Source organism: Trachemys scripta, chromosome 3 (genome assembly GCF_013100865.1).
Source record: "Trachemys scripta elegans isolate TJP31775 chromosome 3, CAS_Tse_1.0, whole genome shotgun sequence".
In the NCBI taxonomy this organism is placed as follows: domain Eukaryota; kingdom Metazoa; phylum Chordata; order Testudines; family Emydidae; genus Trachemys; species Trachemys scripta.
In genome coordinates this window covers 24,103,540-24,130,463 of record NC_048300.1, presented here as the reverse complement: position 1 = coordinate 24,130,463, position 26,924 = coordinate 24,103,540, and the positions used below count along the sequence as shown (strand labels likewise).

The 26,924-nt window shown below is 43.0% G+C and overlaps 1 protein-coding gene across 6 annotated transcripts in view; it reads left to right on the top strand.

The window, feature by feature from the left end:
• Nucleotides 1-26,924, top strand: part of CCDC85A (coiled-coil domain containing 85A) — a 183,782-nt gene that overhangs the window by 37,984 nt on the left and 118,874 nt on the right. The window lies entirely within an intron of this gene.

Genomic DNA, 26,924 nt, shown 5'->3' with positions numbered 1-26,924 from the left:
TTGTAACCTGTCTATCCACAGTGCAGATACAGTATTTGTTTTTAACAGGGCTACTGCAGGCACTCCCTGTTCAGAGGTATCTTGCATTCGCCTAGGGCCGTTTAAAACCATTATTCCTTTTGGAACCATTTAGAAATGTTACATTCAGGACTGGCTCTAGGCACCAGCAAACCAAGCATGTGCTTTTTTTTTTTTTTGGCTTGGGACAGCAAAAAACCTAGAGCTGGCCCTGGTTACATTGTGCTACTTAGTGGCTTTTGCCCCATCTCATGATGATAATGATAAATAATGAGTGTAATAGAACTAAAGAACTGTCCTTCATTAAAAACATTGCAATAATTAAAAGAATTAAAATAGTAAAACTACCTTTGAAAAAATAAAATCAAAGGGATCTAGAAAAAACAAAAGGGAAAAATGGGTAAAAGGACAGAGAGACATGAATATAGGGTCCACAATTCTTACAGTAACAAATAAACCTTCATAGCAAGAAGTTTTAAGGTGTTTTATAAAAGTCAGGGAGAGCTTGATGGAGAACCTATAGGGAGAACCAATTCCCATATTTTAGACCCACCCTAAGAAGCAGAGGTAGGGAATTTAAATGATAGCTAGTGCCTGACCACAGAGACCCACCAACCTGAGGCTGAAGCTAGAATTGACTTTGAGACCATTAAGGGCTTTAAAAATCAAAGGTGCTATCTTAAAATCAATCCACTGCAGCAGGCAGCTGATGAGAAGCACACAGAGTGGCCCTTTCATGGTAATAGTAGCTATAGCCAGAGGGCATATGTGCCGTCCTGGCTGCATTCTGAACAAGCTGCCAGGACTGGAGAAACCCTGCTAAGTGAGGATTATAGTAACTGAGGCATGTGATCCTGAGGACAAGTGTTGCGGTTGTGAGGTCCTCACAGGATAAAGAGGGACCGGCAGGCCACCCCCCGCGGCTTGCCACCCCAAGCACGCGCTTGGTGCGCTGGTGCCTGGAGCTGCCCCTGCTCATTACTGTAATCCTGGCCCTGCCTTCTTCCACAGCCTTTCATAAAGCTACCTAGAAATAGCTTTCTAGTATTTAAAGAGGAGTTAGCAGCCGCATTGACCACTAGCAGTTGGGAATTCCAAACTATGGGCTGTTTTCTGTTCTAGGAGTGCAGGAAGTGACATGGAGGGACCCAGCTAGGTTCCCTCTTAAGGGCTCCTAGCCAGCACACACTGCTTTACCACCTTTATGGACATTCCCTGTTGGCCAGTGTAGCGGGAGGTTAGGAGGCCTGCTCCCTCCCTTACCTCTCCCTGACCGCTAGTACCTGTGGGAGTGCTAGGAAAGAGGAGGTCCTACTTTCCCATTAGAGCTCTGATCAGCTCCTGTGCAGGGGCATGGAGAGGGGGTTCTGTGTAGGAGCTGGTCAATGTCTTTATATTAGTAGCCCTAGCAGAGGAGTAGCCTAAAGCTGAAAAGGCTTACAGGAATTGAAGAGTCAGGGGCTGATTGAGTCAATTAAAGAGTGACTTGCTACAGAAAATTCCATCCAGGTGATCAGTTACCCTTTTGTTCCATTGGAACTATCGATTCCAGCATCATCAGGAAAGGCAGAGTGGGGCGCTAGCATTTTGGAGAAGTTATACCTAGGATTACGACCTGACCAATATTTGACCATTCTGGCTGCTTTTCTGTGGATTTGCCAGTTGCCAGAAAAATAATTAAATCTGCTGGGTTATTTATGTGGGTCTAAAGATTTGCATTATTATCACAATGCACTGGGATATCTAATGTTAAAAGTTTCTGTGTCCAGGTAAAGATGCTGCAGTGTTCCCATGTCTTCAGTAAGAAAATGATGTTATCAATCTTATCTATATGTGTGTTCTCTCTGGATTCTATATATGGCTGTTGAAGGGGGAGGGAGGTTGCGGTGTTGCCTTGTAGAGGGTAGGGTGTGCCTTTTTTGCATTTCAAAGGTGGTAACCTTAGTTATACTCTACCAAGTGACTCACTCCTTTAAACCCCCATGTGACACAGATCAAATTTTTTACATGTACAAAATTGGATTTTCTAACTGCTAGCCCTGCGAACTCAGCGTGGAGTATCCCAGTGTCAGACTTAGTTCTTTCTGGCTTGTACATCACAAGTAATACAAATTTGCCAACTGGAACCTGGTTAACAATTCTGATGATAATGTGCAAGTCAGGAAAGAATTAGCTTATTCTCCCTTAGCAGTATGGGCTCTGCAGTATAAATAGCAAAGAGTGGTTAAAAACTAGTTTGTGTTTCTAGGAACTTAGTATGGCCTTCATCACTGCAGAAGCTGAGCGCCTTATAAACAGTGACAATACACCTGTGAGGTAGAGCAGTAGTGTTATCCCCAAGAGCTGGTACGTCTGCACTGGAGAGTGAGAGAGAGAGAGAGAGAGAGAGTTATAAGAGGTAATTTCCCAAGGCCCAGGTAGCATTGTCTGTTTCAGAGACATCATTCTTCTATTGTGAGGCTAGTGCTCAGGCATGTGCCTTCTCCCTATTCCTTTATCAAAGGAGGCGTAATTGGGCCCTGAGTATCAGTAGCATTGTCTTCTAGCTCAGAAAAAATACTGAGAAGAAATAAACTACACATTTCCTATTTAAAAATAGATCTGACCTGTCAAAGAAAAGCTAAATGAACAGAACAGTGAGTGTTAAATTTGCTCTTAAATAGCGAATCACTTAGGGCCAAATCCTACTTGCCTTACTAATCTAAGTATTCCAATTACAGCAGCTGGTACTCTACTCATATGAATAAAGTGTATAGATTGTACTTTTCAGCATGCTCGTTCTTTGATTGAAATATATAAATTTTACTTTAAAATCTTCACTATAAATGTAAGATGCTATGTAGTTTCAGAAATTTTTAGCAGCTGCCTATTGCATTGTTATAAATAATTAACAGCACATTCATCATAGATGATTCAGATTACTTGCCTGTCTTTAGTATCAGTTTGACCTTTAAAGTATTCTTCTGCAGTTGGACTGTAATTTAAAAACAACACGTAAAAGTCTATTTGTCAGTCTCTTTCAGACATTTCCATGTTCCCTATATATTATTCAAATAGCTTTGGTTTATTTGGGAGAATATCAATAGTATTTTTTAACAGTGACTTATTTTGCAGTGGGTGTTACAAGAAATTTTGTTTTTGATCTCTAAAAGGTCAGCAAATATATTTACTAGTGTTTATTCTGAAATGTATAAAATATATCATTTGACGAAAAATGTAGACTTGAAGAAAAATGTAGTACATTAATCAATGTGCTGTGAAAGGAAATATTAAATTGAAAATGTTATCGAAAATGAAGATCTTGGCCTTCGTGGAAAAAGTTTGTGTTAGTCACTCATTTTTCTTCCAAAAAGTAGATAATCAGAAATATTTCAGCATATTGTTAAACTATTACCCAGCATGAGCAAAAATTAGTAAGAGGACAAAGTCTGTAAAACAGATTGCCTATTAAAGTTAAGGTGAGCAAAAATACTAATCTCAACAAATGAGGCATATATAAAATTACTCCGCTTGCACAATGATGGGAAAGTGATGATATTGATTAATATGGCCTGCTAGAAACTCTGAAAGGCATCAAGATATGAGGATCTGATTAGCATCACTTGCATTACCGTATTAGGAAATGCTCCAGGGCCTAACACAATGGAAGACTGATGACAGAGTCTAATGCTCCTCTGCAGCTTTCTAGCAGTTACATTATTCAGCAATCTACTGCAGTTTTTGAGTGCAAATACTGATTGAACTGGGCAGACTTAGGCAGACAAGCAACCAGAAAATGTCTCCCATAATGCACAAAGCCTTAAATGGAAGCACAGATTTGTAATGATAGGGTTGCCAACCCTCCAGGATTGGCCTGGAGTCTCCAGGAATTAAAGATCAATCTTTAATTAAATGTCATGTGATGAAATCTCCAGGAATACATCCAACCCAAACTGGCAACCCTATGTAATGAACATTTTTTAATGTGCACTGACCTTTTAGGAATATGCACTATTAATATAAAACTTAACACAGAAAGCTCCTGTTGCTGCTTCCGAAGACCAACACTTTTCCTTTCTTACCTGGACTATTTTCTCATTATGTGCAAAATTCTAGAAAAGAATATTAATGTTGTAGTTTTTCTTCCTCTGAGAACAGGAGAACTCACTTTGGTATCATATCTAGGATAAGCTAATCTAGTTAGTGAAAGAATTTAGGGCCTGGTCCTGCATTTGTTTATGCAAGTAAGGATTTGAGGATTCCTATTGAGTCCACAGTCTCTTAGACCAGGGGTCGGCAACCTTTCGCACGTGGCCCATCAGGGTAATCCGCTGGCAGGCCATGAAACATTTTGTTTACATTGACCATCCGCAGGCATGGCCCCTCGCAGCTCCCAGTGGCTGCGGTTCACCGTTCCTGGCCGGTGGGAGCTGTGGGAAGCCGTGGGCTACGTGCCGAAGATTGCCGACCCCTGTCTTAGACTGTTACAGAAACAATGACACCATAGAAATACTAATGGGCTGGGCCTTAAACTGCTTATTATAGGGGAACCTGGTAATGACTCCTATATTTAGGTTGCTTAATATTTTCCATTGTAAAGGAAACTTTTCTTTGAGAAGGTCTTGCATCCTTACTGATTTCAGCAGGCCTGTGATACTCAGCAGGGAGCATTTCCTTCTTCTACAGAATTGCGTTTTCTTTGTCCTATGAAATTCTACTCAGGTTTGCCTGAGTGTTAAATATCACCATTTCCCTCTCTCTGTTGAGTTCCTGCCAGCCTGCCCAAATCTTTGAACGTACCGAAGTCAGGCTCATGCTGCCACAAAAGCAGCAGTGGCAGCAGCTCCCACTACATGGAGAAGACCAGGGAGCTCTCAGAACAGCTGTAGTAGAAGGAGGAAAAAAACTCACTGTGCTCCCCCATCCCTCCACTGTAAACACTAAGACCCAACATATGGCCATAGTGGCACATTTACTTCCCACTCCTTCTGAGGTCACCACATGGGGCAGGAGAGAGAGGTTGATCAGCTGGGCTCCCCACAACTATGTTCTGGACTCAGCACAATGGCACCAGAGGCCAATCTCTCCCTCATGGGGCAACACATGGGAGAGGAACTCCCCAAACTGTGGGAGTGGGGATGGTGGTAGAGGGGGGAAGGAAAGAGTAAGGCTAGACTGGACTTATTCTTTAGTCCTGGCCATTCTCTGGGACCAGCACCAGTATCTAGCAACCAATTGTCACCTCTGGGAAAATAATGTTCTCTTGCTGCCTGTTCATCTGGTTGGTCCTGTAGCTCAAGTGTTACAGTAGTAAAGGTTCATACCTCTAGCCTGATGATGATGTGCAATAGGGGGTTGTTAGAGGTGCACATAATAGAATTTGTTTTATCTTTTTCTTAAAAAAAACCCCAGGAAATCACACAAACACTTATACACACAAACCTATGATAAATAACATTATTTAGATTGAAAACTCAAACACTCAAAAGCTAGGAAAAACCAGAAGTAAGGTACCTTAATTCGGACCCTTTGTGCATCTGATACAGTCTTTAATTACATGAGCACATGCTACTTTTTCCACAGGACTCCCGCCTTATTCAATGCACAGGATGGATGTGCAAGGGAGCAGAATTAAGGTTGAATAGGAATGCATGAATGTGGCTTTTCCTAACTTTTGAAGATAGGTTTAATATAGTTTTTTTTCAGTGTGTGATATATTTAATGGTTGAAGGTTTTAGTATTAATTAAATAAACAAATTGTAGTGTCTGTGACAGGTTCCGGATTGTTAGCCTGAACTGCCCCTTAGAAAAGTTAGTATCTATATTATAGCCACTGCCACCAATGGTAGCAGTGGTACTGAGTTACTGGTGTAGTTGAGAGTCAGGTATTATTAACACTGTGCTATGCTCTGTGCCCCTGGCTGTGGGAGCTACTGGTACTTCTGAGGAAGACCTCTATAGAAATCATATGGACCGTCCCGATGTGCACAAAAAATAGCACATATGGCAGGCAAACAGCTTGGCTTAACAGTGAAATCTTCGGTGAGCTTAAACACAAAAAGGAAGGTTACAAGAAGTGGAAACTTGGTCAGATGACTAGGGAGGAGTATAAAAATATTGCCCGAGCATGCAGGAAGGCCAAAACACAACTGGAGTTGCAGCTAGCAAGGGATGTGAAGGGTAACAAGAAGGGTTTCTACAGGTATGTTAGCAACAAGAAAAAGGTCAGGGAAAGTGTGGGACCCTTAATGAATGGGGGAGGCAACCTACTGACAGAGGATGTTGAAAAAGCTGAAGTACTCAAAGCTTTTTTTGCCTTGGTCTTCACAGACAAGGTCAGCTCCCACACTGCTGTCCTGGGCAACACAATATGGGGAGGAGGTGAGCAGCCCTCAGTGATGAAAGAACAGGTTAAGGACTAGTTAGAAAAGCTGGACATGCACAAGTCCATGGGTCTAGATCTGATGTGATTACAGAGCCATTGGCCATTATCTTTGAAAACATGTGGCGATTGGGGGAGGTCCTGGACGATTGGAAAAAGGCAAATATAGTGCCCATCTTTAAAAAAGGGAAGAGGGAGAACCTGGGGAACTACAGAGTGATCAGCCTCACCTCAGTCCCTGGAAAAATCATGGAGCAGATCCTCAAGAAAACCATTTTGAAGCACTTGGAGGAGAGGAAGGTGATAAGGAACAGTCAACATGGATTCACAAAGGGCAAGTCATGCCTGACCAACCTGATTGCCTTCTATGATGAGATAACTGATTCTGTGGATATGGGGAAAGCAGTGGAAACAATTCCGTTTTTTTAGCAAAGTTTTTGATACAGTCTCCCACAGTATTCTTGCCAGCAAGTTAAAAAAGTATGGATTGGATGAATGGACTATAAGGTGGACAGAAAGCTGGCTAGACTGTCAGGCTCAATGGGTAGTGATCAACGGCTCGATGTCTAGTTGGCAGCCAGTATCAAGCGGAGTGCCCCAGTGTTCGGTCCTGGGTCTGATTTTGTTCAACATCTTTATTAATGATCTGGACGATAGGATAGATTGCACCCTCAGCAAGTTTGTGGATGACACTAAGTTGGGGGGAGAGGGACCTAGACAAATTGGAGAATTGGGCCAAAAGAAATCTGATGAGGTTCAACAAGGACAAGTGCAGAGTCCTGCACTTAGGACAGAAGAATCCCATGCACTGCTATCGACTGGGGACCGATTGGCTAAGCAGCAGTTCTGCAGAAAAGGACCTGGAGATTACAGTGGATGAGAAGCTAAATATGAGTCAGCAGTGTGCCCTTGTTGCCAAGAAGGCTAACGGCATATTGGGCTGCATTAGTAGGAGCATTGTCAGCAGATTGAGGGAAGTGATTATTCCCCTCTATTTGGCCCACATCTGGAGTATTGCATCCAGTTTTGGTCCCCCCACTACAGAAAGGATATGGACAAATTGGAAGAATCCAACGGAGGGCAACATAAATGATCAGGCGGCCGGGGCACATGACTTACGAAGAGAGGCTGAGGAAACTGGGCTTGGTTAGTCTGCAGAAGAGAAGAGTGAGGGGGGATTTGATAGCAGCCTTCAATTACCTGAAACGGGGTTCCAAAGAGGATGGCGCTAGGCTGTTCTCAGTGGTGGCAGATGACAGAACAAGAAACAATGGTCTCAGATTGCAGTGGGGGAGGTCTAGGTTGGATATTAGGAAACACTATTTCACTAGGAGGGTGGTGAAGCACTGGAATGGGTTACCTAGGAAGATGGTGGAATCTCCATCCTTAGAGGTTTTTAAGGCCCGGCTTGATAAAGCCCTGGATGGGATGATTTAGTTGGTGTTGGTCCTGCTCTGAGCAGGGGTTTGGACTAGACTTCCTGAGGTCTCTTCCAACCCTAATCTTCTCTGATTCTTCTATGATTCTATCTCTGATGGGTTGGAAGGGGACGTTGTCACTTAAGCTACATTAGAGTCATGAGACTTAGATAACCAGATGACTTTTCACCTAATGAAAACCTCCTTTCCTAACTGAAAAATGACAATATAAGAACGATAAGAATGATCATGTTGGGTCAGACCAATGGTCCAACTAGTCCAGTGTCCTGTCTTCTGACAGTGGCCAGTGCCAGATGCTTCAGAGTGAATGAACTGAACAGGACAATTATTGAGTGATACATCTCCTGTCGTCCTGTTGGTCCTGCTTTGAGCAGGGGTTTGGACTGGATGACTTCCTGAGCTCTCTTCCAACCCTAATATTCTATAATTCTGTGGCTTTATCTTCACTATGGATCAGAGTAAATGGAACAGATTCATGGAGAAGTTTGCATTCCATGTGCTTCTGCTGGTTCCCATTCCAACACTTTCTCTTCAGGTCTTGACACATGGGGATGAAAGTATTTTAAACCTTTTTAGAACAGCGTGCCACTATAGGGATCTGCTGGAAAGACAAAATGACCAACCGTGAGGTTCTCCAAAAATCAAATGCCACAAGCATCGAGGCAATGCTGATAAAAGACCAACTATGCTGGGTTGGACACATCATTAGGATGCCTGAACATCGACTCCCCAGAAAAATTTTCTATGGAGACGTGGCACAAGGACATCGGAATCAAGGCCGCCCCAGAATGTGCTACAGGGACAGCATCAAGAACATCATACACTTTGATACAATAAAACCAGATGATCTCGAGAAGGCTGTGTCAACTAGATCAGCATGGTGACACACAACACTCAGAGCTTTCCAAGCCTTTGAAGAGGATAGAAATAATCGATTGTTAGGTGCAAGAAAAAAGCATCATACCACTGCTATAACTACCAAGATGCTCACCAATGACTTTGTCTGCCCGATCAGCTCAGATCAGCATACGCGTCATGCTTTGGACTTCAGAGTCACTCCAGAATCAACAAAAAGAGAGAGCATGAAAAGAGGGAGGCAGCGGGGAGGCAATGGGACACTACACTCCTAAAAATGTCTGTGTAGATAGGGAGGCACCGCTTGGGTGTGTAGAGAATTGTGCTGGGCATATATCCTAAGGTTATGGCTTGTCTTTACTCACATAAGCAAGCCACACTGTCTATACTGCTGTTTATACCCATTGCTAGGCGGGTGTGCAGTGCATATACTTTACACGCCACCGTAAGTGTAAATATTGCCTTAGGGTATGTCTTCACTACCCGCCATATCGGCGGGCAGCAATCGATTTATCTGGGATCGATATATCGCGTCTCATTAAGATGCGATATATCGATCCCCGAACGCGCTCACCCTCGACTCCGGAACTCCACCAGAGCGAGCGGCAGTAGCGCAGTCAACGGGGGAGCCGCGGCCATCGATCCTGCGCCGTGTGGACCCCAGGTAATTTGATCCAAGATATTTCGACTTCAGCTACGCTATTCATGTAGCTGAAGTTGCGTATCTTGGATCGATCCCCTCCCCAGTGTAGATCAGCCCTTAGTGAGAGGCAGGCCCTGCCCTGAAAAGCCTATGTTCTAAACAGACAAGACAGACGAAGGATGGGCGATGAAGCAGGAAGCTTTTTTTGTTATAACAGTAACTTTAGAAAAGAGCCAGAGATCCCAGTTAAGTTTGTCAGCCATACCTATACAGTCTGGAAAACCCACTGTACCTACTTTATTCACTCTCCTCATTTTGGCTGGAGACCCCACATTGCAAAAGTATATTGACCACAGACTCCAGAGGATCTTATATAAGCCTACTTATGCAGCAGAGTTGGGAATTTACTTGGGCCCTGAACACAGGGAGGGGTATGTGTGTGTGTGTGTGTGTGTGTGTGTATTGCTCTTACATGGCAGCCTCACCACATGGTTAGATGCTGGGTTATTGTTATTTTTCCCTAGGAGTATATAAGAAAAGAAGTCCAGTGTAGCTAGAATGATTTAGAACATGGCAAAACAGGTTGAGTGCAACAGTACAAAAGAACAGAATATAGGCACTTAGTGGAGGATCCAGATGGCTCATGCTGCCTTGTTCTTTCAGCACTGTAGAGCTGCTTAAAATGTGCTGCTAAGCATAATCAGAATGATCCATCAGGCCAGAGACAATGCACATTACTCAAAAGTCAAAAATGGCTTAGTAGTTACATTTTTCTTATGTAAAAAGCAACAGAGGGTCCTGTGGCACCTCTAAGACAAACAGAAGTATTGGAGCATAAGCTTTCGTGGGTGAATGCCCACTTCATCATCTTATGGTCCTCTTTTCTAATATATTAAACTTACCGTGCAAGTTGCCTAGCATCTTAGAGCCCAGTCCTTCAAGCATTTGTGTATGTGCCAAACTTTAAGCACATGAGTGGCTCCATTGACTTCAGTGGGACTTTGCTCAAGTGCTTAAAATTAAGCATGTGTGTAAGTGTTTGCAGAATTGGGGCCTTGGTTCTTGTTTTAAAGGGCAGAACTGTGCAAAATATTCATAACAAAATTGGAATCACAAGAGACTCACCTGCACTGGGGGCCTTGTCTCTGGCTTGAAACTCAGGCCATGTTCACAGAAAGATTTCAATTAAATTTGGCTTTTGGAATCTGTATCTCATGAATTGTGAAACAAATTCATGTGGATCAAAACCATAGAAAATGTTGTGAGAATCCCTGAGAAGAGAAATGATCCAGTCTTGTATAACTCTAGTAAAGAGCACAGACCCACTAATGCTAACCCTAATGAAAATTGACCACAGCATTTAACAGCATCTCAGTGTGACTCCCTTATTCTGCTGATCCTTGGGTGCACTGCCACATCCAGTTATATTAGTAATCTCAAAAGTAGTTATAAGCTGCTGCACTTGTTACAGGTTGAAAAATAAAGAGTGTAATTAGTGCACTAGCAGACAAATAAGCAGCACTAACTCTGAGAAAAAGTTCCAGGTCCTTCAGACATCTCCTAACTTCTTATCTTTCCTTTGAGTTGTTCAATCACATGGCTATTAAATTTGCAGCTATTAAAATATGCTGAAATAGAGGTAGGGGTGAATATAGTAAGATGTAATTTTTCAAAAATTTCAGCCCTTGCAAATGTTTGAAGAGAGGCAAAGAGGTGAGGCTTTCTGAAGATAAGACACTGAGCAACACTGTTATCAAGTGTCCGTTCCTTAATGACTTGGACTATACAAAGGAGTAGGTGGAATAAGAACACCCTTACAGTCCTGCACAGGCTACCCAAATGTTTGGTTCTAACATTAGGAGTAAGTGGAGCTAGTTGCCTGTTTACTACTTCCTGGGTGAGGAGGAATAGGGAATGGTGAACCTTCGACTGCACCTCTTTTTCTTGAGGCCAGAGTGATCGAGCCAGCATCAGGTGATATATATGCCAGCAGTAGATTACTACGCCCTTCCCACCTGCCTGGCAGCCAGGAGGAAGTGGAATTAAGCCCTGGTCTACACTATAAGTTTAGGTCAAATTTAGCAGTGTTAGATTGATTTAACCCTGCACCCGTCCACACAACAAAGCCATTTTTGTCGACTTAAAAGGATCTTAAAATCGATTTCTGTACTCCTCCCCAATGAGGGGATTAGCGCTGAAATCGACATCACCAGGTCGAATTTGGGGGTAGTGTGGATGCAATTCGATGGTATTGGCTTCCGGGAGCTATCCCAGAGTGCTCCATTGTGACCGCTCTGGACAGCAGTCTCAACTCAGATGCACTGGCCAGGTAGACAGGAAAAGCCCCGCGAACTTTTGAATTTTATTTCCTGTTTGGCCAGCGTGGCAAGCTGATCAGCACAGGTGACCATGCAGAGCTCATCAGCAGAAGTGACCACGGAGTCCCAGAATCGCAAAGGAGCTCCAGCATGGACCGAATGGGAGGTACTGCATCTGATCTCTGTATGGGGAGATGAATCCGTGTTATCAGAACTCCGTTCCAAAAGACGAAATGCCAAAATATTTGAAAAAAATCTCCAAGGGCATGAAGGACAGAGGCTATAACAGGGACCAGCAGCAGTGCCGTGTGAAACTTAAGGAGCTCAGGCAAGCCTAACAAAAAACCAAAGAGGCAAACAGCCACTCCGGGTCAGATCCCCAGACATGCCGCTTCTATCATGAGCTGCATGCAATTCTAGGGGGTGCCCCCACAACTACCCCACCCCTGTATGTGGACTGCTGCAAGGGAGTCTCACGCAACAGGGATAAGGAAGATGATGATGAGGAGGAGGTTGAAGATAGCGCACAGCAGCCAAGTGGAGAAACCATTCTCCCTGACAGCCAGGAACTATTTATCACCCCGGAGACATTACCCTCCCAACCCGGGCTCCCGGACCTTGAAGGCGGAGAAGGCCCCTCTGGTGAGTGTACCTTTGTAAATATAATACATGGTTTAAAAGCAAGCGTGTTTAATGATTAATTTGCCCTGAAGACGTGGGAGGTATTCGGGGCCACTAAAGCTACTGGAATGCAGTCAAGCAACATCCGTTCTTTATTTCTCTGTGTTATCCTCAGGAGAGTGATATCATTCATGGTCACCTGGTGAAATAGGGGAATTTTATTAAGGGGACATTCAGAGGTGGCCGTTCCTGCTGGGCTTTGTCCCTGTGGCTGAAAAGAAATCATCGCCGCTGTTAGCCACGCAGTGGGGGGAGGGGTGAAGCGATCATCCCAGAGAATTGGCTGTGAGGGGAGGTTTAGTTGGGTTTGTGCTGCACGTTAACCCGAAAACCTTAGCCCCTCCTTTTAAATGGCCAACCCATTTTAAATGGTCAACCCAATTCTCCCTTTTTTTCCTCACGCAGCTGCAAATGTTTCAGCCTACCACTATCATCTCCGTCCCAGAGGCTAGCACAGATAAGAAGGTGAAAAAAATGCACTCGCGATGAAATGTTCTTCGAGGTCATACAGTCCTCCTGCACTGAAAGAGCCCAGCAGAATGCATGGAGGCAAACAATGTCAGAGTCCAGGAAAGCACAAAATGAATGCAAGGACAGGAGGGACGTGTGAGATGAGAGGTGGCGGGAGCAAGAGGAGCGGTGGCGGCAGCATGATGAGAGGAGGCAGGAGGCAATGCTGAGGCTGCTGGAGGATCAAACTGATATGCTCCGGTGTATGGTTGAGGTGCAGGAAAGGCAGCAGAGCACAGACTGCTGCTGCAGCCCCTGTGTAACCAACTGCCCTCCTCCCCAAGTTCCATAGCCTCCTCATCCAGATGCCCAAGAACGTGGGAGGGGGAAGGAGGGCCTCTGGGCACCCAACCAGTCCACCCCAGACGACTGCCCAAGCAACAGAAGGCTGCATTCAATAAGTTTTGAAGTGCAGTGTGGCCTTGTCCTTCCCTCCTCCACCACCCCACCCGGTGCTTCCCTCCTCCACCATCCCTTCCGGGCTACCTTGGCAGTTATCCCCCTATTTCTGTGACTAATTAATAAAGAATGCATGAATTTGAAACAAAAATGACTTTATTGCCTCTGCAAGCGGTGATCGAAGGTGGGAGGGGAGGGCGGTTGGCTTACAGGGAAATAGAGTGAACCAAGGGGGCGGGTTTTCATCAAGGAGAAACAAACAGAACTGTCACACCGTAGCCTGGCCAGTCATGAAACTAGTTTTCAAAGCTTCTCCAATGTGCAGTGCACCCTGCTGTGCTCTTCTAAACGCCCTGCTTTCGGGCTGCGTGTAATCAACGGCCAGGCCTCAATCTCCCACCCTGCCAGAAACGTCTCCCCCTTACTCTCACAGATATTGTGGAGCACACAGGAAGCAGTAATAACGATGGGAATATTGGTTTCGCTGAGGTCTAACCGAGTCAGTAAATTGCTTTTGCAGGTTCTGGTGCTGCATATACTGCAGGATAATGCACAAAGTGTTTACAGTGCTCATAACTGCCGCAGTGATCTGAGCGGGCTCCATGCTTTCCGTGGTATGGCATCTGCAGGAGAGCAGAGTGGCAGCGGAAGCGTGACGATGGTTTGCAGCCCTACTGCGCTATCTCCTGCCAGAGCAGGAGAGCAGAGTGGCAGCAGAAGTAGTCGTTCATTCGGTCAGTGAGGATGGTTTGCAGCCCTACTGTACCTTCAGCTGCCAGAGCAGGAGAGCAGAGTGGCAGCGGAGGCGTGATGATGGTTTTCAGTCCTATTGTACCATCTGCTGCCAGAGCAAGAGAGCAGAGTGGCAGCAGAAGCGTGATGATGGTTTTCATCCCTATTGAATGTCAACCACCAGAGCAGGAGTGCAGAGTGGCAGCAGAAGCGTGACGATGGTTTGCAGCCCTATTGTACAGTCTGCGGCCAGCAGCATCCAGGACACAATAGCGGCGGCTGAGCTGAGCGGGCTGCACGCTTGCCTTGGTATGGCGTCTGTGCGGAAAAAAGGCGTGAAATGATTGTTTGCCCATTGCTCTCATGGAGGGAGGAGTGACTGACAACATGTACCCAAAACCACCCACGACACGTTTTTGCCCAATCAGGCAGTGGGAGCTCAACCCAGAATTCCAATGGGTGGTGGAGACTGTGGGAACTGTGGGATAGCTACCCACAGTGTAATGCTCCGAAAGTCGACGCTAGCCTCGGTACTGTGGACGCACTCCGCCGACTTAATGCGACTTAATGCACTTAGTGGGGACACACACAATCGACCGTATAAAATCGCTTCCTAAAAAATTGACTTCTATAAATTGACCTAATTTCGTAGTGTAGACATACCCTAAGAGGAGTGTCTGAATCATGATACCTAGCAAGGTTACTCTGCAGATGGAGCCAATTCACACCACCCTTTGCTGAAGGCTGTGCCTAAAGCCACAAGTCACCCCTAAAGTCATCCCTCTGATGAGTTTTTCAAATAATGCTGTGTTTAAGTTAGCAGGGTGTAATTAAAAAGAAAATCTGAAAAGTTTCTTAACAGTTGAAAACTGCCTGTCCCCCATTTTTGGATAACACAAGAATGACTGAACAGGTTTTCATGGATTTTTCCAAAATAATTCTGAGAAAATGAATGAAAAGGGGTGTTTGGATTGGAAGGGCCACCTCACTATTAACTGTCACATTGTTAGTGTGGCACTATGACATGGTGCATAAATGCACTGGAAATCCCCAAAGGACCAGAACAACCAGTAGGAAAAATCCTGACTGCACAAAACTGTGACAAAGCAGTATAGATTTGTTTAGATTTGCTGTTTGTGCATGTACTATGGAAACATCCATCCACATTTGATTAGGAGGAAGAAAATCCAGCATTGACAATACATTTTGAAAATAATGAAAGCTTCTTATTACATACTGTGTCTTAGTGATACAGTCGCTTAACAGATTAGGTCTTTAGCTAAGGTCTGAAAAACAATTCCCTACAGTTCAGAAAACAGATTGAGGATTTTTCCAGTCATTTATTATAAGTATGTGTTTTGAAAATTATCAAGAAACTAACTAAATAATCTTACAAAGACAGAAAGTTGGAAAGCTTTCTTAAAAAATTGTAATGCATAGAAAAAGTCATGAGGCTAAAGGCTAACACACAACCTGATTACCTCTAATCTCTCATCTTGTCTAAATGGTAATTCTGATAAATTTAACATCAACCAAAGACACCGTGGGGGTGGAAACCTTTCCTGGGAAATGCCCAAGAACAGAAATGGATTTTTGAGTTAGATGAACAAAATTAAAAACAAATTTATTTTCAGTTCTTAAAAATTAAAGTTTAGAGGAGAGATCCTCCGCCTGGAGAAAAGACTATGGGCAGGTCTTCACTATGGGGGGGGGAAGGGGATCGATTTAAGATACGCAAATTCAGCTACGCGAATAGCGTAGCTGAATTCGACCTATCGGAGCCGACTTACCCCGCTGTGAGGACGGCAGCAAAATCGACCTCCGCGGCTCCCCGTCGACGGCACTTACTCCCACCTTCGCTGGTGGAGTAAGAGCGTTGATTCGGGGATCGATTGTCGTGTCCCGACGAGACGCGATAATTCGATCCCTGAGAGATCAATTTCTACCCGCCGATTCAGGCGGGTAGTGTAGACCTAGCCTATGATAGTAGAAACTAGTGAATGAAGATTGGAGACACTTAAAAAATCCTTTTGATGAGGCACAAAAAATTGCTTGTCAAAGGGATAATTAAGTTTTTTTTGTAACTCAGATTGCAATGTAAAATAAAATATGCTTCGAAAGAGGGGCCATATTGATAATAATTCTCTCTGCATTATGGGTAGTTCATGCTCCATGTATTGTAGATTTGGAGTTCCCCATAAAGAAGATTGTTGTTTTTTTTAAAACAAATGATTTGTGCTTCAAAGGGATAGTTACCAGTATAACAAAGTACCCAACTGAGTAAGCAGTTTGATACCTAGACTATACTGTTGGTTAAACAAATAAACATTGTGACCGGGTACACAGGGTATATTTGAAATGACAGAAGTTAGTGATGTAAAGAAGAAATAACACAAGGATATAGGCAGGACGTTGTTATAGTGATAGGCAGAAGACCATGCGTGTGCAATAAATCAGTTTGTAAACAAGTTCTGGACAGACACTGGTGGACCAAACTGTGTATAGAGCTTGAAGTGGCATTGTTGTATGTGAGTAAGCACATAAGGCATTTGGTGTCATATGTCATAGTCTGTCATATTTCATGGGGCTGGAATAATGTCCTGTTAGTTTGCAAGGGTGGTCTCTGCTTTCCCTTTAATATTTTTCTTAAGCACCTGTTCAAAGTGCCAATATAATTGAATTGCTTTAGACGTGGTCTTCTGCCAAGAGTAGAACAGTATTGTGCACCCTGGGTCGAATTCAGCTCCCAGCCCCAGTGCCACTGGTGTAACTCTACTGAAATCTCATTTACTCCAGCTGTGAATACTGTAACTGAGGGCAGACTTTTGGAAATACTATGCTCGTAAGTAAAGAGGTTGCATAGATGGTTGTTCTCTTTGTATTGGTGTCCATGTATTTCAAACAAATGGTGCTGGATGAGAAAATGTCATGTTGGGGGTACCTGTTCTTGGGTGCCTTGGAGAGAAGGGCTCTGACCTCAGTGAAGGCTAAGTCGCGACAGAAGTAATGGATCATCTATCAGATCATTGAAGTCAATGGAAAAAACTGCCACTGATTTCACTGGTTGTTGGACTAGGTTCTCAGACAAGAGCGAAAGGGGTTATGAGCCCTTTTCTAAACATTGCCATGAAGGAGTTGGTGAATATGGGCATGGGGAGAGCCAACTATGCTGAGGAATTCTTGGCTTTATAGGGGAAAATGAAAGCAAACAAGAGTCCGCCATAGAAATAAAAACGTAATTATACCAGTTGTAAAAAAATATAAGTGCTTGAAATAAGCAAAGAAGTCCCCATTTTAAAAATAGTTTTTCTAAATATTTCTAGTAGCGAATGCCCACAGACTCCCTTATGTTGACCTTTGGCCTTTTACACTCACCATAAGCAATATCTCAGGTGCCTTATGCTATAAACCATGGTTGCTCAGAGTGATGCATGTGAAATACAGGCATTTAGCTGAATTGATCGGGCATCAAAAGAAAACAGCGTAGGCCAAATCCTCAATTGGTGTAAATGGGCATAATTCCACTGAAGTCAGTGGAGTTACTCTGGTTTACACCAGCTGAAGATCTGGGGGGACTTCTCAATTAGTAGAGTCTGGAATTAGTCTTTTGCATGCACCTCATTTGTCAATCATATTTAGAAGATGATATGTCCAGAACATAGTCCTCAAGGTACTGAAAAGGATAGAGGGTGGGGTGGGGCCATGTATTTTCACAAAACATCCAAAAGATCATCACTGTCTCAAAAGCAGAAATAAAATTACTACTCAGCATGAAACTGACTTCTTGGGAATGAGAGTGATGTATGTTTGAAAGACTATGCTGGTGGTTCCAGAATGTTTTACTTAGGTTATTCATTACCTTCTTTTTGTTTGTTTTCTGTGAGACATAGTGTGACAGGTTGGATCACAGAAACCCTCTTGCGAGCTGCCATGCTATGTGCCAAGACTACTTCTGCCGCTGCTTTCCCTGCCAGCTCGGGACCCCAGCACCTTGTCTTGCTGAGCCAGACATTCCCGTCTGCTCCAACAAAGACTCAGGGTCTGAATTACTTGCTCCAAAGCTGCAGGTTTACCTGAAAGCAGCGAACAGAAGTGTTCCTGTCTTTCACACTCAGATGCCCAACTCCCAATGGGGTCTAAACCCAAATAAATCCGTTTTACCCTGTATAAAGCTTATACAGGGTAAACTCATAAATTGTTTGCCCTCTATAACACTGATAGAGAGATATGCACAGTTGTTTGCTCCCCCAGGTATTAATACATGCTCTGAGTTAATTAATAAGTAAAAGGTGATTTTATTAAACACAGAAAGTAGGATTTAAGTGGCACCAAGTTCACAGACAGAACAAAGTAAGTCACCAAGCAAAATAAAATAAAACGCACAAATCTATGCCTAATCAAACTGAATACAGATAAGATCCTCACCAGTTCCAGAATGCTCCCTTTTACAGACTAATCTTCTTTTAGCCTGGGTCCAGCAATCACTCACACCCCTTGCACACTGTCCTTTCTTCCAGTTTCTTTCAAGTACCCTGGGTAGTGGAGAGGCTCTCTCTTTAGCCAGCTGAAGACAAAATGAAGGGGTCTCCCAGGGGTTTAAATAGATTTTCTCTTGTGGGTGGAGACCCCCTCCTCACTTCTATGCAAAGTCCAGCTCCAAGATGGAGTTCTGGAGTCACCTGGGCAAGTCACTTGTCCATACATGACTCACAGTTTCTTACCAGGTAGCAGCCATGGGTCACATGCTACCTTGAAGGTTCTCAAGTAGACTTCTTATGTGGGTTGGAGCATTCCAAGATTCATTGCCCTTTAAGTGTCGCTTGATTAGGTACTTAACTTCAACATTCCTTGCTCCAGGAACTGACCAAATGCTCTACTAAGGTTATTTAGAAATCAAGCCAGTACACAGCCAATATTCATAACCTCGAATACAAAAATGATACATGCATACAAATAGGATTAATACATTCAGTAGATCATAACCTTTATGGAGATATGTTACATGGCATATGTAGCATAAAACACATTCTAAGCATATTTCCATAAAGCCTTATGAGAGGTACCGTCACACACAGAATGGCAAAAGTAGAGAGAAAATTTACTCTGGTACTAAGAGCTTGTTGGGTAGAAATCTTTTGTGATTTGTTTGCATAGGGATCTGAGCTTTGTTCTTGACAATGAGCTTTTGAAAAGAGACATCATATTCTTTGTTTCTCACCATAGTTGTTACTACCAGTGTGGGAAAAGATTAGGGTAAATAGAGAAGGAAGAGAGGGAAGAAAACAGTGACAGTTCTAAACATATGCCTGTTATGCCCTTTAGAACTGTAAAATAATAGGGATGATCAAGGGGGGATATTTCCTGGCTGCTAATGAGGTGTTATTTGTATTCCTCTTGTGACAAATACAGAAGGACCCCTAGGATTATGGGAAGAAGGGACACAAGAACTTGGGAAATGTTCAAAACTCCTCTTGAGAAAATGAAAATAAAACTGAATGGCAAATTTAAGATATGGGGGCTGTTCCTGCTCCCATTGAGGTCACTGGGAGTGTCACATTAGCTTCCCCTGGAACAGGATCAGGTCACGCTGTCTGAGATTCTGTGATCTCTACTACTTGTATTCAGTTCACTGCTGCTCTTAAAAACTCTGCTTAACTGGATGGAGGTTTAATTAACTTCTGTGTTGAATATAAATATCACAGAAGTCACATGGATCAAATTGAATTTCTTTCCTGAAACAGGATTTCAGGGCTTTGCATTTTGCTTGCTGGCATATTTACCTTGTAAGAGGAGCTCTCCATCTGTAATAATTGTAATAATATGAGGTATGGAATGCTGCATCACTCTATACTGTACTGTGGAGAAAATGATTTTTGTGGCTCCATTCTACATATTGTATATTGATGGTTTGTGAAACAAAGATCTAGACAAAGAAGTGTCAAAATTACACAAATGTGGATATCTGGGGCCAGACTCTAGCCCAAGACACACACACACACAAGTTCCATGCACATGAATAACCAAGGGCACAATTTAGCCCTCATTCTTTACTTTAAGTAAATTAATGGATGGTTGTTAGTTAATAGACATAAGCTGGTTGAGAGTGTGCTAAAATGGCTCCATTCTCATGTGACAGCTTAGTGGATCAGGAATTATGTTTTAGCTCTTTACAATTTGGAGGTGGTAAAATCTTGTGCATCTTTCTGCTTCTGCTGCTGCCGCCTTCTGCTCCTCCTCCTCCTCCTCCTCCTGTATTCTAGGTCTCATTTATTTCACTAATCAAAATACAGTCCTTTTTTCTCAATAGCAAGCTATACAAAATGACGATGTGATGGAAAAGGACATTTCCAAATGATGCTTAAATCAGCATTTGCATTTAGCTTAGACAGTTGTCTGGGAGAGAATCAAATGTGGCAAAATTGCAAAGAGTTCACCTATGTAAGGGCTTCTTGTGAAAGGATTTTTAGAACAACCTTGAAGACCCTCTCCAAATGGGAAAATCTCTCTCCCTTCATTTCCAGATTATACCCTAAAATTGTTTAGAAAATGCAAATGTGTACTAATCGCTTTCAGTATCATCGTTGTTGCTGCTTGTATTGTGTTACAGATGTTTAACATACAAGGCAGAGCTACTGCTCTAGGCTAATTTGAAGGCTGAAATAAAAGATAAGTTCAGTAAAGTTTAATTGGCTAAACTGTAGAATGTGATACTACCAATTCAATTAGTATATAAGTAAAAGGGTGAGCAGAGGAGAAGATGCCTGAAATCATTAAATTATGTTTGCTGAGGTAGAAAGTTTCAGTAGCTGAAATTGTTAAATAATTTTCTAAAAATCCAGTATGTACAAGAAATTGAGCAAGGTTTGATTTATTTTAAGCTCAGATGAATATAATGTGAAAACCTATTGCAGGTTCTTGGAACTAGCCAGAGACCGCAGTCAGTTTAATAAAAGATACAGATACTTGTACCATGATAAAGTGTTGCTTCATGCATGAAATAGATGTCCTAGTTCCGTGTCAGTGATTTGGTGCTGTATTGCCCTAAAAATGTGCAACCAACACGCAGAATCAGTTTTTAGTGGATTATTCACTTATCACTTGTTTAGTTTGCACACTCTGGGATGTTACTTGATTGAAAAAATGACTGAAATACACTAAGAACGAAGTAAGGAAAATTTATTAAAATGTACTTTTCACAGCTATAGAACTTCAATATTTTCCTTGAGATATTTTAGGAACCCAGTCTTGTAGCCTTTTATGGCAGCCTGCTAAAATTACCATTGTGGCTTATTTTATTCTGATTCAATTTCAAGGTGGTGGTTCTGTTCTTTAAAGCCCTCAGTGGGCCTAATTTGAACTCTCTCTAGGCAATCCACCTCATCCTGTGGGATCCCTCATAGTGGCTTCAGTTACTGGGACACTCATAGCAATCCTTAGTTTGAACTCTAGGGATTTGGGGGCAGAGCATTTACTGTGATGGACCCAGGGTAGTTAAACACCCACCTGCTAGAGATCAGGATGAGCCCAAGTTGTGCCTTGTTCTGAGCGTATTGTAAGAGCCATCTTTATACACTAGCTATCATGCAGTCCAGAGTGGCAGAGGGGCTCAGCAACATCTTCCTAGACAACAGAAACCAATGGCTGAAAATATGCAGAGATGGAGAATTTAGGTCCTATATGTCAATGCCCTTTGATTAAGGCCCTATCAAATTCACGTCCATGAAAAACGCATCATAGACCATGAAATCTGGTCTTTTGTGTGCTTTTACCCTATACTATACCGATTTCACGGGGAAACCAGAGTTTGTCAAATCGAGGGTCCTGACCCAAAAGGGAGTTGTGGGGGGGTCACAAGCTTATGTTACGGGGATCGTGGTATTGCCACTCTTACTTCTTTGCTGCCTTCAGAGCTGGGTGGCTGGAGAGTGGCGGCTGTTGGCCGGGTGCTCAGCTCTGCAGGCAGCAGCACAGAAATAATGGTGGCAATACCATACCATGCCATCCTTACTTCTGCACTGCTGCTGATGGTGGTTCTGCCTTCGGAGCTGGGCTTCTGGCCAGCAGCCGCCGCTCTACAGCTGCCCAGCTCTGAAGGCAGCGCTGCCACCTGCAGCAGCACAGAAGTAAGGGTAGCAGTACCACAACTCCCCATACAATAACCTTGTGACCCCCCACAACTCCTTTTTGAGTCAGGACCCCTACACTTACACCACTGTGAAATTTCAAATTTAAATAGCTGAAATCATGAAATTTATGATTTTAAAAATCCTATTACTGTGAAATTGACCAAAATGGACTGTGAATTTGGTAAAGCCCTACCTATGTTATATTTAGCTTCTATAATTTTTTTTATGTTCTACCTATAGTGACTACTGGCATGTTGATACATTTAATATTTTAAAAATGACAACAAATAAACATCACAATCAAGGCATTCCTAAGCATCTGAAAATTATTTAAATGTGGACTTCAGTAGAAAGCAAGGTCTTGTCAGAACTCAGTATGTCCATGTGTAAGTGTGCAGTGAAATTAACATGTGTGAGCAGATGAATATGCTTATGTTTAATGCAGCTGTACTACCTCAAGCTATACTTTACTCATATTTTATAAGCTAAGCAGGGAGAGGCAGGGTCATTACTTGGATGGGCATCCTCTAAGGAAAACCCGAGGGCTGCAGGAAGGAAGTGATGTTGGTAATGCAGTACACAACATTTTTCCTCTGAGTCAGTATTAAACATGATGAGAGATTAAATTGAAATACTTCTTACTTTTTGTTTTAAGTCCCAGACACTTTTTATGAGAATGGGAGAGTTTTCCAATGTTTTGTGTCCATACATTAACATGGATAATTACATTTTGCTTACCCACATTTCCCCTGTAAATTTTAACTGGATACATTATCATTCACTTCTTGTCATGAACTCTTGGGCAGTGCAGCAGTGTGCTATTAATGGTTACTTTTATGCAAAAGGCTGGCAAAATGGTTCAGCTATATCTAACTAGCCAAATTTTGTTCTTGGTTACACCACCATTGAAGTCGTGTTTCCAAAATGATAGCAGAATTTGCCAGGTAAAACTTGATACCAGTCTTCTTTATATTGACAGAATGTGAATTATCAAAAAAGGTTTGCTGAGACACTGAGGCTCCTGCAATTGTATTGCTACAAATCTTTACAATATCTTAATCATCTCAGATAGTGTTCATGTTAAAAATTAAACTACTTTTGTTCCATCCCCAATTCCCTGCCACAATCCATTATCAATTTTAACTTCTAAAGATTTTATATAATCATAAGTAAAGTGTCGTCTGAGGCTCCAAATTGTCCTTGACTATGTCCGAAGGAGAACTCCACCTTCCTGAACTAATTGTTTTTCCCTCTTTCTTTGAGTGGGTGCGTCACTGAAATAAATGCCCTGCACAGGTTTGTTCTTTCTCGGTCTTGAAAGCAGTTTCCAACATAGAACTGAATAATCTTTTAAAAAATAATTTCAAAATTTTTGCGTTAGGTTTCTGCCTTTCATGGCTGGTAAAGTAAATAACCATACTGTAATTATGCAAACCCCTGTGGTCTAATTATATGAGCCAATGTACCTCCATCTGACTCTGATCCGAAGGTATATAGAATCATAGAATATCAGGGTTGGAAGGGACCTCAGGAGGCCATCTAGTCCAACTCCCTGCTCAAATCAGGACCAATCCCCAACTAAATCATCCGAGCCAGGGCTTTGTCAAGCCTGACCTTAAAAACCTCTAAGGAAGGAGATTCCACCACCTCCCTAAGTAACCCATTCCAGTGCTTCACCACCCTACTAGTCAAAAACTTTTTCCTAATATCCAACCTAAACCTCCCCCACTGCAACTTGATACGATTACTTCTTATTCTGTCATCTGGTACTACTGAGAACAGTCTAGATCCACCCTCTTTGGAACCCCCTTTCAGGTAGTTGAAAGCAGCTATCAAATCCCCCCTCATTTTTCTCTTCTGCAGACTAAACAATCCCAGTTCCCTCAACCTCTCCTCATAAGTCATATGCTCCAGCCCCCAATCATTTTTGTTGCCCTCCACTGGCCTCTCTCCAATTTTTCCACATCCTTCTTGTAGTGTGGGGCCCAAAACTGGACACAGTACTCCAGATGAGGCCTCACCAATGTCGAATAGAGGGGAATGATCACGTCCCTTGATCTGCTGGCAATGCCCCTACTTATACAGCCCAAAATGCTGTTAGCCTTCTTAGCAACAAGGGCACACTATTGACTCATATCCAGCTTCTCATCCACTGTAACCCCTACGTTCTTTTCTGAAGAACTGCTGCCTAGCCATTCGGTCCCTAGTCTGTAGCAGTGCATGGGATTCTTCTGTCCTAAGTGCAGGACTCTGCACTTCTCCTTGTTGAAGCTCATCAGATTTCTTTTGGCCCAGTCCTCTAATTTGTGTAAGTCCCTCTGTATCCTATCCCTACTCTCTAGCATATCTACCACTCTTCCCAGTTTAGTGTCATCTGCAAACTTGCTGAGTGTGCGGTCCATACCATCCTCTATATCATTAATGAAGATATTGAACAAAACCGGCCCCAGGACCGACCCTTGGGGCACTCTGCTTGATACCGGCTGCCAACTAAACATGGAGCCATTTATCACTACCTGTTGAGCCCAATGATCTAGCCAGCTTTCTGTCCACCTTATAGTCCATTCATCCAGCCCATACTTCTTTAACTTGCCGTCAAGAATACTATGGCAGACCGAATCAGAAGCTTTGCTAAAGTCAAGGAATAACACGTCCACTGCTTTCTCCTCATCCACAGAGCCAGTTATCTCATCATAGAAGGCAATTATGTTAGTCAGGCATGACTTGCCCTTGGCGAATCCATGCTGACTGTTCCTGATTACTTTCCTCTCCTCTAAGTGCTTCAGAATTGATTCCTTGAGGACCTGCTCCATGATTTTTTCAGGGACTGAGGTGAGGCTGACTGGTCTGTAGTTCCCCGGATCCTCCTCCTTCCCTTTTTTAAAGATGGGCACTATATTAGCCTTTTTCCAGTCATCTGGGATATCCCAATCGCTATGTGTTTTCAAAGATAACACTGCTCTACAGCCAAAATGCTTCTGAAATAAATGTAGTCAAATGTTACTAATTCTGGGTCACTGAGAATGAAAATGATGCTTAAAATTGTTGATTGGCTCTAGTTTTCAAGATATGCTATTGGGTCAGTATATACGACCCTTGACTTGGGAATAGCAGAGGATAAGTGAGTTATAAAGGGAAGGGATCTCAATTTCAACCAGAAATGACTAAAATACATCTTTGACTGGATCTATGAATAAATCTATGACTGGGTTTGGACAGTACTTGCTTTTTAGGCAAAACAATGAATGATGCAATCTGAAGCTGGTATTGCGTCATACATGCTATGAATTGTATCATGTTATTCCTAGAAGTCATGGATGATACAATCATAACAAAGCTTACATCACTCTGCTGAACAAATTGCCCTATATCAGCTCTAGAAATCATACAGTGTCGTGCTCTCTTATTTGTCAGTGTTTGATTTTGCAAAGGGACACATTTCTGTTTAGCCAAAGTGAGCAGAGATGCCTTGTACTTGTGTGTACAGTGCAAATAACTTCTGCTATGTTTGTGGTGAAGTGACTTTTGTATCACAAAAGCGCACTATGGTTAAGAAAGCCTATCACCTTTCTTTTGGCTGCAAAATTGGAGATCAGGACAAGAGGTGGGCCCCACACATATGCTGCAACACTTGTGCAACAAATCTTCGCCGGTGGTTGAACAGGAAAAGGAAATCTATGCCTTTTGCAGTGCCAGTGATTTGGAGAGAGCCAACAGATCATACCAGCAATTGTTACTTCTGCATGGTGCCTCCAGTTGGGAAAGGTGTGTCAAAGAAGAAAAAGTGGACTGTGCATTATCCAAACATTCCATCAGCTATACACCCCGTACCCCACAGAGAAGGACTGCTGGCTCCTGATGCACCAGAATCATTCTCACTTGAGTCAGATGAGGAAGAGGAAGAGGGTGAAACTTCTGGTCCTGAACCATCAATGTCACAGGATCCACATTTTCTCCCATCCTCCTCCTCTGAACCACACCTCATAACACAAGGTGAACTGAATGACCTTGTCAGGGATTTGGAACTACCCAAGAGTAAGGCAGAGCTGTTGGGCTCCAGACTACAGCAGTGGAATCTCCTGGCAGGTGATGTTAGGGTTTCCATGTTCCGTGACCGTCAAAAGGATCTTGTCCCATTCTTCTTCATGGAAGGTGATCTTGTAGCCTGCAACAACATCGATGGTGTGATGGCAGCCCTCAACATCATTCACGATCCAGATGAGTGGAGACTGTTCATTGAAGACGAGTCTTAAAGCTGTTTTACTGCATAATGGCAATGTTTTGCCATCAATTCCAGTTGGTCATGCAGTCCATATGAAGGAAACCTATGACAACATGAAACAACTTTTGAGGTGCATAAACTATGACCAACATCAGTGGCAGCTTTGTGGCGATTTGAAGGTTGTTGCTCTCTTGCTTGGTCTGAAGACTGGATCCACAAAGTACTGCTGTTTTCTCTGCGAATGGGATAGTCGTGCAAGAGATTCCCACTACATCAAGAAAGATTGGCCACTCCGACAGCCATTGGAGCCTGGGAGGAAAAGTGTTCAGCATCCACCACTTGTTGAATCAAGGAAGATTTTGTTACCACCCTTACACATCAAGCTGGGTCTGATGAAGCACTTTGTCAAGGCCATTGACAAAACACAAACAGCTTTCAAGTACCTCCATGGAAAATTTCCAAGGTTAAATGAAGCTAAGATAAAGGAAGGTGTCTTTGTTGGTCCTCAGATTCGTGAACTTCTTTGAGATGATGCATTTGATCATGCATTGCGTGGCAAGGAAAAGACGGCATGGAAAGCCTTCCAGTTAGCGGCAATAAATTTTCTCAGAAACAACAAG